Below are 12,933 nucleotides of genomic sequence, written 5' to 3' on the forward strand. Positions count from 1 at the left end.
CCGGGACTCCCCACTGCGCACGCGCGCCAGTGCCTCGGCTGCGAAGAGGGACCCGGAAGTGGCCGTGCCGAGGGGCTGCAGTTCCTACTGGCTGAGAACCGCGGTGTCTGTTCCTCTGCCGCCCTCTCGTCCCCGTCCTTTCGCAGACTGGAATGAATACACCACGATACTCTGGACGTGGGGGGTTTTATGAAATTTGAGTCGTTCCGGTTAAAACTAAAAACCTAACTGCCGAAACCCGGGATCGAACCAGGGACCTTTAGATCTTCAGTCTAACGCTCTCCCAACTGAGCTATTTCGGCGCCTTCTGTGGTGTTCTCTGGCTAAGCTATTACTGAGCACTCCACGTCCAGTTGTCACATTTGCATTTTCTAATGAGCACTTGCAAAGTTCCGCGATTTCTTTGTCCTGCTCCACGGTAACCGCTTTCCCGCCCGCCATTCCCCAGCCAGAATCCGACGCGCACCACCTCCGCGCCGGCAGCCCCGGCGATGGCTCCCGGGGGACTGGAACTGGGGGTCCCAGGGAGCCGATTCCCTGCTACATGTGCGTCACTGTGCGGGAAAGTTCCAGGGTCCCCCCCACACACACACCCGACGAGCGGTGTTGGCGCAAAACTGTTGTATGGAGTGGACAGGGCCTTGGAGGCAAGAATAGTGGTCCGCCCGCCTCCGGTGAGGAGTTTGCACCCTCCGGTGCACCTGGGTGAGGGAGCGCCCGCCTTAATTATCGTCTCTTTGAATGGATCCTGCTTGGCAAAAGCTAGGCCAGCTCTCGAAGGACGAGTACTCAAATGTCAGTGCTACTTCTTACCGCAAGTCGCAAATATTCCTCAAGTACCCGTTAAGTGCCAAGCTAGGACATTCTGCAGTTCCCAACATCCTATTGTTATGTTCTGTTTTTCATCCTCTCCAATTAAATTGGATTTATCTCAAGGCAAGGATCTTTCACTTTACCGCCCTTTTAACCTGCTCATTAGAGCTTTGCATTAAAGTGGAAGCTTCTCAACCAATTTGGATGAATGGATGGATGGATTCAAAGGGGAAAGAAAAAGTAAATTGAAAGCGTCTGCAGTCTCTGTTGTTACCACCAGTTCTCCTCCCCTTCTGGAAAGGAGTCTCTCTCTGAGTTCCTTGGTTGTGCCATATCCAAACACAAAGAGCCTGAGATTTAGAAGTCAGTGGGTAAAGGCGGGAGAGACCCAAGAGAATTTGGAGCTAGAGAAGTTCAGAGGTTTAGGGAGCTTTAGAGTGGAAGAAATCTGGGGTAGTCGCCTTAATATTGTACATTTAAAAGGAGGCAGAGAAAGAAGAGTTTTACAGGTTTTCTTACATGTTCACAATGTCCCCTTCACATTCTGAAAATACTGCAGGAAAGACTTGAATTATTTTCAATGACTCTTTGGGTTCCCAGTTGGCAACTCTTTACTGTTAACTGCCTGCCTGGATTGAATCATGCCGTAGCTGAACTTCTTAGATTTTACAAGTCATCTCTTCAGATTAACATCTAATTTAGGAAGTCTCTCCTGAAAATATGTATTTTGGATGAATGTCAATGGAGGGGGTCAATAATAGACATGAGATCCAGGTCATAGTGTTGCCCTTTCTTGATCTGCTAGCCACACAAGCAAACCAGTAGCTTCACATGTTGTTACCTGGAAAATCAAACCCTAGGTAACTAAGAAAGTGGCAGGTAACTTTTGATGGGATTTGGGGTGGGAACAGGGGGTAAGAAAAAGTGCTTAGTCTGAGGGGAAATGGAGGAACAGGAGTAAGAGACACATGAAGAAGAAAGAGTGTAACTAATAACATTGTCTTTACAATTTAATAAGATCCTGTGGCAAATTATGAGACAATAGAAACTACATTGTAATAGGGATCATATGCTGAGTAAAGGTTGATTTCAGAATGTAAGGTTGTGATGCATGTCATGGGTACGCTGGGTTCCACAGTGTCCTGGTTTTTCCAGGATATTCCTTATTACATGTATTGTCCCAGAATCCCACTATGGTAGTACCCCTTTCACTGTTAAAAGTTTAAAATGCCCTGGAATGACCAGAACATAAATAGTATAGTGGGCTGATTTATAAACACTGTGGAAAAGAGCTTCAGTTTGCTATCATACAATGAACTACACAGGTTTCATGATCAGCTCAAAGATTTTTAATTCCAAGCAAATATTTGCTGTTGTTATTTTACAAAGCAAACTGAAAGTTTCTGGGACTTAGCCCTATGGGGTTGGGGATGTGGCTCAAGCGGTAGTGCGCTCGCCTGGCATGCGCCCGGTGCTGGGTTCAATCCTCAGCACCACATACAAATAAAGATGTTGTGTCCGCCGAAAACTAAAAAATAAATATTAAAAAATTCTCTCTCTCTTTAAAAAAAAAAAAAGGTTTATTTTGGCTGTCAGTATGGAGGTTTCAGTGCATGGTTGGTGGATTGATTCATGGCTTTGGGAGTGGCAGTGCATTATTGTGGGAGCACATGAAAAGGAAGCCCATTTACCTCATGACCACGATGAAGAGGTGGGTCTCACTATTCTCATCAAGGATAGGCTCCCAATGACCAGAAGACCTCTCTCTAGGCTCTGCCTCTTATAGGTCTATCACTTCCCAATAGCTCCATTTTGGGGAGCAAGCCTTTAACACATGTGTCTTTGGGGAATACCATAGGTTCAAACCATAGAAGTTCTCAAACTATAGCCATGTGTCCTGGGTTAACTCAGTAAATCCACAGGGATTCTACAGAACATCTTACAAAAACAGCCATATTCAATATCTTGGGGACACTGCAAAGTTTCAGGCAGTTGATAGCTTCAGCAATTGGTCACTCGACATTTCTTTCAGGGATGCCATCTCTTTGCCAAAGCTAGGCTGTCTACAGTCATGATAAAAAGCAAGTGCCCATGAAAACCAATGGGAATTAGGAAATTAAAGTTGAGGTAGCGAATCTTCTTCCTTGAGAAATTGTGAAATCGGTCTGAGAAGTTTTGCACCCAAGGTGCACACACATCCCAATGATAAGTAATTGTGGTTAAGAATTGAATGAAAGTACAACATTTCTTTCAATTTATGTGTATAATTTTTTTCAAGAGGCTACACAGCTGTGGAACATAAATACTTATTAAGCTGTTTGGGCCCCAATTCTTAATAAAAGGAAGTGTTGGGTATTTCTTTTGGCCTGGGGGCATTAGGAAAAATACCAAGACACTAAGAACATTGTGAGCAGAGAAAGTTCGTGAATGAAAATTGTTAGAGTTAGGGAGAAAACTTTGCTTTACTCAGTTGCAGAGGCAAGAAGAGCTACCTACCAGAGCATCTGTGGAGACCAAGTATCATGTGCTAAGTGAAGCAAAAATGTGGGCACATGTGTCACAGTAAGAAGGGTCAGATGATAAAGATGTTGGCATTCAAAATAAGGGTAAGGATATTGAAGAAGACGCCAAGTTGAAAAAAAAAAAAAAAAAAAAAAAAAAAAAAAAAAAAACTTTCTGTAAGCTGCAGTTCTGTCTTCCCAATTAGCCCAAGAATTTTGGCCAGCTCCAACCTAATTACCTATGATAACTATGAAAACTAATTATGAGAACTAACTATGTAGATCTAATAAAAGTAAAGAGAGTACATTGTATACGGGTAAAACATCTGATCAACTTTTGAACTGCTGTCAACTTATTATCTGCCCTTAACTTTGCTTCTGGGACCCCATAGCATGGAGACACACAGAGCACTTATTTTTATTTGTCTCTGCTATTAATTATTCAGTATTTCTCAAAAGGGTTAAAAATATGATGTGGGTATATGAAAAGGACAAAGAGCAGTTTAAATGGCTCCTGTGGGCCCAAACCGGGACTTTCTGAACATCACAATAAACAAGGAGAATAAAGGGATTAAGTAAAATGAGAATCAACCCATGAGTACAAGTGCGATATCTAGGAAGGGAGGTGAGGGACAAGTGAGGGCTTTTGCTTGTACCTGACTTGTGTCAAATGATAAATGTGGAGGGAGTGGTGGCTCTGGAAATCACCATTTTCCAAACACCAGTAAAGATTGATTCATCCAAGAAGCATCAATGGATGTTAAAGTCTGGGGTAGGAAGTTTTTATGAGGCCATCAGCTCATGGCTCCAAGGTGTCTCTCCATAGTTTGCTTAATAACTACAAGGGGGAGTCATGGTGGCTCATGCCTGTATCCCAGTGGCTCTGGAGGCTGAGGCAGGAGGATTGCAGGCTCAAAGCCAGCCTCAGCAATTTGGCCAGACCCTAAGAAATTTAGCAGGACCCTGTCTCAAAAATAAAAACAAAAACAAAACAGCCAGACGTGGTGGTGCATATCTGTAATCCCAGTGGCTGGGGAGGCTGAGACAGGAGGATTGCAAGTTCAAAGCCAGCCTCAGCAACAGTGAGGCACTAAGAAACTCAGTGAGACACTGTCTCTGAATAAAATGCAAAATAGGGCTGGGGATGTGGCTCAGCGTTTGAGTGCCCCTGAATTCAAACTCCAATATCCACCTTGCCAAAAAAAAAAAAAGGGGGGGGGGACTGTGTATATGGCTCAGTGGTTAAGCACCCCTGAGGAGTTTAATCTCTGGTACAAAAAAAAAAAAAAAAAAACTTCATGGGAGGAAATAGCAGCTGTACAGTAGAGAAACTCCACAATGCCTTAATTTGGTCATCAAAATTAACATCACCAACAAAGGGACATTCAAATAGCATGCACTTCCTAATGTGATGCCCTAAAAAGGACACCATACATTTAGAGAGTATCCAGCCAGGGGGACAAAAGCTGAATTTAATCAGGAGGTAACATCAAACAAAACCCAAATAAAGGTCATTTTAGCCTGTATTCACCAAAAAGTATTAAGATCATGAAAGTAAAGCTGAGGACCTGCCCCCTCTGAAAGGAGGCTAAAGAGACATGACAGCCCATTGCAGTGTCTCAACCTGTACTGGTTTTACTCCGGAGGGAGATGTCTTAAAGGATATTATTGGGACAATTCTTGAAACTGGAACATGGGTTGTAGATCAGATAAATATTATATCATTGTTAAGTTGCATGAAGTTGGCAGCCATGGGCAAAAAACTGTCTTTTTTTTTTTTTTTTTAGGAAATACTAAAGTATTCAAGGATAATTAACTCTTAAATGGTTCAGAAAATAAATAAATGTATGCATATTATATGTAAATACATACGCAGAGAAAGAAAATATGAAACAATAAATAGGGAAAATATTAAAAGTTTATGAATCTGGGTAAATCTGTATGGAACTTCTTTATTTGTGCCATCTTGTAACTTTTCTGAGAATTTGAAACTCAAGATTTAAAAAAAAAATACAAATATTTTTTACTGTCTTCTGAAGCCAAAACTATTTCAGTTAGAGCATGTAGAAAACTTAGGCTTATTTAGCCTGATCCACAAGTTTTACATGTTAGGATATGGAGGTCCAGAAACACTGAGTATCTTGCTGCGATTTACTGTATTAGTCTGCTTGAGCTGCCATAACAAAATATCATAGACTAAAATTGACAATCAGAAGTCAATATTTTCACAGTTCAGAGGTTAGGAAGTCCAAGATCAAGGAGCCAGATGATTGAATTTCTGGTGTGGGCTCTCTTCCTAACTTGCCAACAGTGCCTTCTCTCTTTCCATGCATGTGTGAGAACATGCATTCATTCCTACTGGATCAGTACCCCACTTTTACCACCTCTTTAACCTTAATTACCTCCTAAAGCCTTGTCTCCAAAAATAATCACATTGAGGGTTGAGATATATGCATTGGGCATGTGGAGGACACAATCAAATCTATAGTAGTTACACAATTTGATACACAACTGATTGCTCACCCATAAAACATACTCTTCACCTTTCATCAAATTCCTTTCTTTTTTTTTTTTTTATAAATCAGACTCTATTTCAATTGATAATTGGCATGAGAGTCCAACTCTCAAATTGGAATCTGGGGCTGGGGCCCAGTCTTTTTTATAGATGCTTTTTTTTTTTTTTTTAATGTGCATGACTATGCATTTTGAAGTTCTCTGCATGTAGAAAACGATACCTTTGATTGATGGATGTAAAATGATTTCTCCAAAGTTACATATTAAAGTTTTGTCTTAGGGGAAAAGTATTATAAAAAAGTTAATAGATTACAAATATCATCAGTGTGCTGAATTGATCCAAAAGAAGTTAATTTATTTAAAGCCATTAAACCACAAGTCGATGAAGATCTTATTGTTTTTTGTTTTTGTTGAATCACATGCATCAATATAAAGCCTCTGGGTATACTTACCAGGCCAGAAACAATTAAGTAAATTATACTCAAGAACAACTTACCAAGCTTTTTTTATGTTCTAATCCAATCCTCCCACGTCCATCTACCAAAGGCCTAACTAACCATGTGGATTTTGCTCAATGCCCTAAAGGCCAGAAAACTTGGATTCCAGAACTTAAATTTCAGAGACTCAGTGCTCTTTAAATACTGCTTAGTTTAATGGCTTGTTTCTCCCTTTTGATGAAGTGGGCCAGGCTCCCAACTGTATTCCTCCAACTGTCCTCATCCCCCCATCTGCCCACCCTCATCCAGTGACTAAGGATATGGCCTGATTATTCACCCAAAGAAATCAAATGAAATAAACTTAATATAGAAGTTTTCTAAATCCCTTGATTTTTTTTAAAATGGTAGGAATTACAAATAAATCAGTATTTTCTTTTGCCCCAGTGAAGGTGGGGCAAGATGGTATTCAATTGTTACAGAGCTGGGGCCTTCTGAGAACCTGAGGCAACACAATGTCCCCCGGTCATACCCCAATTCTTGCAATCATGTCAGAAAAACTTCAGACTTGTCGCTCAGAGGTATAGGTATACGTTTATTGAAGAAATAGGAAAAGGGGAAGGGGACATTCTCAAGGGAAAGAGTGGGTCGTCTCAGAGAAGAGAGGGACAATGTGCCTCCCCTGCACTTCAGTTTTATTGGGCATCCTTGGGAAGTTTCCAGAGAGTCCCACCCAGGTCCACCTCTTGATTGCAAATATCATCAGTGACATTGATTGCAAATATCATCAGTGACATCGGACTTTCAAGTACCCACGGCCTTGGCAACTCTTGGTCACCTTGGCCCGTGCTAACTGGTTCTAATTGGATTCTTAACCATACATTCTTTACAGATTCTGTTGTTAGGAAAAATTATTCTTATCTCTCTGAATTTCAGAATCTGGTCACAAGAGTCTCCTGGGTTCTTTCTGTTGATATTATCTCAAGCCTGCAATTTCTCCTGCAGTTAACTGGTATTTTGCTGAAAAATGTGACATAATCCTGTTCACTTCTTGGGAATTAAAAAAAAAAAAAAAGCTTATGGGCATCAGCACAGTGGGCCCATTTTATGGAATTACTCTATTAACCACGTGTTCACACTATTTACATCTGTCAGTTCCCTAACACATTGGCTGGAAGCTCTGAAAAGGAAACTCTGTTTCCCTTTTGACCTTACAGGTGCCTCACATTCTTGATTTGTAGGGTCTCACAACCCTAAAATGGTCTAAAAATTACTTAAAACTAACCACGTTTGAAATACAATGAATGCAGAAGAAAACCTTTTCTGAGCTTCCCTTATATAGCCTTCCAAGAAGTAAAGCTGCCCTAAGTCTCCTCTCTGGGGAACTTCCAGCAAGAAAGGAGGCTAAGAGCAGCTGGGTAAGAAATTGCATAAACCAAATGGTAGTACTTCTCATTTATTCACCTAAAAGCTGTTTGTTTCTCTTCCTGTCTCCTTATTAAGTTCATGCACAAACTTTTGTCCTTAGCTGTTCAGCCATTTTCTACATTTGAATGATCCTACATGCATGTGAATTACAATTTTCTCCATTAATCCATGTATTGTGAGTTAATTTGCAACCTCCACCACTGGACCCTAGTAGGAGGAAAATTCTCGCAACACTTTCCTCTGCTTTCATTTTCTTCTCCAGGTCTATCTTTCTGTATCCTTATTCTCCAACTCCATCTCCTCCCATTAGGCAATGATTAAACCCTCTTGCACCTGCACTCAGAATGTAGAATTTGTTATTAAAAAAAAAAAAAAAAAAAAAAAAGAACAGAGACAAGTCAGCTCTTCCCTACCCTTGCACACATAGCCAGAGTTTATCAAGGGGATGTGAGTGGGTGGGTAGGATGGGTGAGAGCAAGGAAGGGCGAAGCTTTTCTGTTTCCTGTGGTCAGGACTTTTGCAGGACTGCAGGGTGAGGTGGGAGCCTCACAGACCCACTTTCCTTCTGAAGTTGGAGAGGTCAGGACACTGGCTCAGAGCTTTCCCAGATTAGGGGGTTAGAAAGTAGGGCCCTAACCTCAGATTCCCCCCCTTGGAATTCCAGCCCAGTACAAACATTAATAATTGGAAAAGTTAGCTTACATTTTTTCCCAATCACAGGAAGTTGCATACATTTCCAAAGAGAATAAACCTGCAGCCCAGCCCCATCATTCTGTTTTTCCCATGGATGACGCAAGGTCTGATCCTTTCCTGATAGGCAGGTCATGCCACAGACAAAAGCCCCTCTTCTGACAACACATTCTGCCCGCCCTGATGGCAGTAAGTGTCTAGATAGCTGGATAAAGAGCAATGCTTCCGTCTGAAAATAATGGATACTTTCTTGTTTGTTCCATAAGGAATACAACAAGCAAGATCAAAGTGCTATTCTTTACATCATTAAAATAAACACACACACACACACACACACACACACACACAGAGGCATCAAGTATTGGTGCTAGAGTAATATTTATAAAACGTAAGGGAGCTTAGATCAGCTGAGACAGGACTTCTACCCTAACTGTGAATCCATGAAAGCCCAGAGAAACGAATGATTCCCAGTAACACAGTTTTTGGTGACAGAGGTAGGGCTAGAACTAGGTTTCAGGTCCCAGGTCAAAGCTGCTATACTGCACCATGCCTGTCCCTATATGAGACCAACCTTGTCAGAATACAGGTTTATTTAAATCTATGATCAATAGACAATTCAGGAATAGTCGGTCCTTTATATCTGAGGGTTCAATTTCCTTGAATTCAACCAACCACAGATTGAAAATTTTTTAAAAAGCCTGTCTATGCTGAACATGTACATTTTCTTGTCCTTTGTCCATAAATGTTACAGTATGATAACTATTTACACAGCATTTACATTATATTACAAATAATCTAGAGATGATTTAAAGTATACAATGTATATCAGCTGTATTCAGTGTAACATTTTATATCAGAGACCTAAGTAGCCTCAGATCCTCAGAGGTCCTGGAACCAATGCCCCTCAGATGCCATCGGTGTGAGGTCTTGAGGCAGTTGTCATGACTTACTCAGTCCTCAAGTCATGCTACTTACACTAAACTGACAAAGTCCCTGAGCCCCTAAAGAACTTCTGTGCCAACTTTGAGAATCTTGAGGCCTAACTGCTTCCAAATGAAAGTCTGGCCCTAAAAAAGGACCTGCTAAGAATGATTTATATGTCAGTATAAATAGAAGTCCTTCACACTGACTCTGTGGGCCTCTGGATGTGTTCTCATACACGCCCAGTGCCACCTATGAAGGGTTCTGGTTGAGAATGTCTGACCTGAAGCCACTCGAGCCTCCAGGTAGACCTGACTTCCAACTGGTAAGAAATTTAGAAAATGGAGAAATGAGATTGATGAAACCATGACGAAATGACCAGCTATCCCCAGAATATGACACTCTCTAAGATCCCTGGCCTGTTTGTCTACAAAACATCAAGGTTGGGTTGGGAGTGTGGCTTGGTGGTAGAGTGCTTGCCCAGCATGTGTGAAGCCCTAGGTCCCATCCCCAGCACAGTCAAAACTTAAAAAAAAAAAAAAAAAAAAAAGTCAATGTCATGGAAAAAAACTAAAACATCAAAAAAAATTGGAAAGATAGTTTTTATATTTAATTGTCTAAAAGACATCACTTACTGTAATGTGTGGATCATTATTGGATAATGTGTAGGGGGAAAATGGGGGAATATGGGGAGATTTGAACCTGTGTATTGAATAGCAGGAAATGATTTAATTTCTTAAGAATGAAAATGACATGGTCATTATTTATTTATTGTTTCTAGAGGATTTTTTTTTTTTTTGCTGAAGTATTTTGAGTTGAACTGTCACATCTATCACTTACTTTCAAATCACTCTCTCATATATAGAGATAAAAGTCAATACAGCAAAATGTCAATGTTGTTGCATCTAGGTGGAAACTATGTCTCCCAATTTTTCTGTATGTTTTAAATTTGTCATAATAAAATTTGAGAAAAGAGCCAAGTGTGGAAGTTCATACCCATAATGTCAGCTACTGGGAAGGCTGAGGCAAGACTTCAAGTTTGAGTCTAGCCTGGGCAAATTAACAAGATCAAAATTTTAAAAAATTATTTTTAAAGGGCTGGGCATGTAACTCAGTGATAGAGCACTTGCCTAGTACATGCAAGGCCCTGGGTTTAATCCCCAGCACTACCAAAAATATGTTTTTTGAAAAAAGACAAATATTAAAATATTAGTCATATCTTACAGATCCTAGCAATATAGAAAAATTGGGAGATATAGTTTCTAGCTAGATACAACAATGTTGACATTTTGCTATATTGGCTTTTATCTCTATATAGGAGAGAGTGATTTGAAAGTAAGTGATAGATGTGACAGTTCAACTTAAAACACTTCAGCAAAGTCCTCTAGAAACAATAACATAACATCCAGGAATTTTTTTTAAAAAATGTTCTTAGTTATAGACGGACACAATACCTTCAGTTTATTTATTTTTAATGTGGTGCTGAGATGTGAATCCAGTGCCTCACATGAGCTAGTCAAGGACTCTACCACTAAGCCACAATCATAGCCTCTGGAAATTTCTGAATTTTAATACTATTTTTCATTAAAGACTGACGAACACTGTTTCCTATTAATAGGATTTTAGGCACAGGAAGGTAACCAGGGATTTTGTAAGAGTTCTTTCCTAAAATAGTCAGACTTGGTAGCCTCTTTGTGCATTTATTGCTAAGATTTGGTATGTACATAACAAGCCATATTTTTTAAATCCTCAGATCAGAATAATATGACAAAAAAATTTCTTGCTTCTGTTTTTACTTTGAAAATCTTTAAAAAGCATAAAATAAAAATGTATGCATAGCTTTTAATACAAAATGAATCATCTTTCTTGAAAAATAACACAATTTAATGACATATACTGTCTCAAGGATTTGGAAACAGAGTTTCCATACTTTGTAGTCAACTCCAATGTAATTTATAGTGAAATATTTAACTTTACAAGGTCAACATAATAATCTATCATGACATATGTTGGGTATAAAAATGTCTTGTCTTTTATTCTTAACTTTTAATTTCCTATTTGAATCAAGCATTCAGTTTTGACCTTCACAATTACTAAGGGAAATCAGATTGCAGTAATTAGAATATTGCAGTAACATCATCTAAAACTATGGTTTGATTAGTCCATTAACTAAAGCAACCACAATCCCAACTCCTGAGAATTTTAAACTGATTTAATTTTAGCTGTGCAGTACACTATTCTTTTTTATGATAACTGAAATATTTGCAGTTAGTCAGAGGTAGTATACTTATTTAGAATGTTATAAGGACAATACGAAAATCTGCAGAATAGTATATTAACTTAAGGGAAATGTACATTTCGCTTGGAATTTTCATTTGATGTGTAATAACCAGATAGCTCAAATAAACATTTTACTTTGGAGGGTATTTTTTTCTGGGTAAAGAAAAATTGCTTTGTATTTTCACCTAATTTTATTTTTTAAAAATGTGGATGAAACTACAGAGTCGATGATTCAAGTTTTTATTTTTTCTAGAAATACATGTTTCTCAAGGGCTTATATAATATTTATTTAATACCTCTATTATTTTTATTCAGCAGTTTAATCTGGAAATGTGCTTTCCCTCCCCTTACACCCATATATTTATATTTCTCACAACCATCTTCATTAAGAGAGCAATGTTTTCATTCCAAATCAATAGATGAGGGACTAAGCAAAGTGCAGAACTGTTTCGAAACATTGATTTGGAAGGCTTTCCAGTATTTTAGAGTCAAAGGAAAGAAACCGAGAATTAAAATTGCTTCTCGCAGGGCTGTGGCTGTGGCTCAGTGGTAGCGCACTTGCTTGGCATGTGTGAAGCACTGGGTTTGATTCTCAGCACCCCATATAAACAAATAAAAAAAGGTCTATCAACAACTAAAAAAAAAAAAAAATTGCTTCTTGGGCTCCTCTAAATTGACTTAAGTCAAGATGATGAAAGGGGGCTTCCTGCTTTCAGAATTTAGGAAAGAAAGGTTACGTTGGTCAAAGAGAAATCTTCTGTCATTGAGAAAACCCCTTTTTAAAACTGTCAGTTAGAACATAGCAAGTTTAGCTATGAACACAGCAGTATTAGAAATACAATTAAAGGTAAGAAAGGATCAAATAAGAATCACTCAAAGAAGTTTCTATAAAGAAGCCCCAAAGGGAGAACAGTCTTTCTAAATAATAAAAAACAAACAGACATAAATGAAATCAGAAGCAAGCATAAGACTTGCTAAACTGGTTGATCTCCTTCATGAAACGAAAGGCTTAAGGAAGAAACTGAGCTTTGTGTACACAGTGGTGTGTAGAAAAGCAAAGGCCTCTGCCTGTGGTAGGGTTATTTGGGGAGATGAGCTCAATAGGAGCAAGGATAGAGAAAGAGGCAGAGAGAAACCTTGACAGATAACAACAAAGACCCGGCTCCTTTACAAACCTACACATGAATTGAGATGCTGCGCATCCAGGCCTAGGGATGCAGAGATGATTACACTCCCAAGTCTAATAGGGCACACAAATTATAAGCGCACAAATCATACTCATAAAGTATGGTTAATACAGATGGTGGAACCTCAACATCTGCAGGTGAGGCCAAATATTTTAATCTGTTTTC

At 39.4% G+C, this 12,933-nt stretch overlaps 1 non-coding gene across 1 annotated transcript; it reads right to left on the minus strand.

Moving 5' to 3' along the window:
- Positions 1-229: 229 nt before the first annotated feature.
- Positions 230-302, minus strand: Trnaf-gaa (transfer RNA phenylalanine (anticodon GAA)). Its single transcript has one exon. It is a non-coding gene; the product is annotated as a tRNA-Phe (tRNA).
- Positions 303-12,933: the final 12,631 nt, after the last annotated feature.

Source organism: Callospermophilus lateralis, chromosome 12 (genome assembly GCF_048772815.1).
Source record: "Callospermophilus lateralis isolate mCalLat2 chromosome 12, mCalLat2.hap1, whole genome shotgun sequence".
Classification (NCBI taxonomy): Eukaryota; Metazoa; Chordata; class Mammalia; order Rodentia; family Sciuridae; genus Callospermophilus; species Callospermophilus lateralis.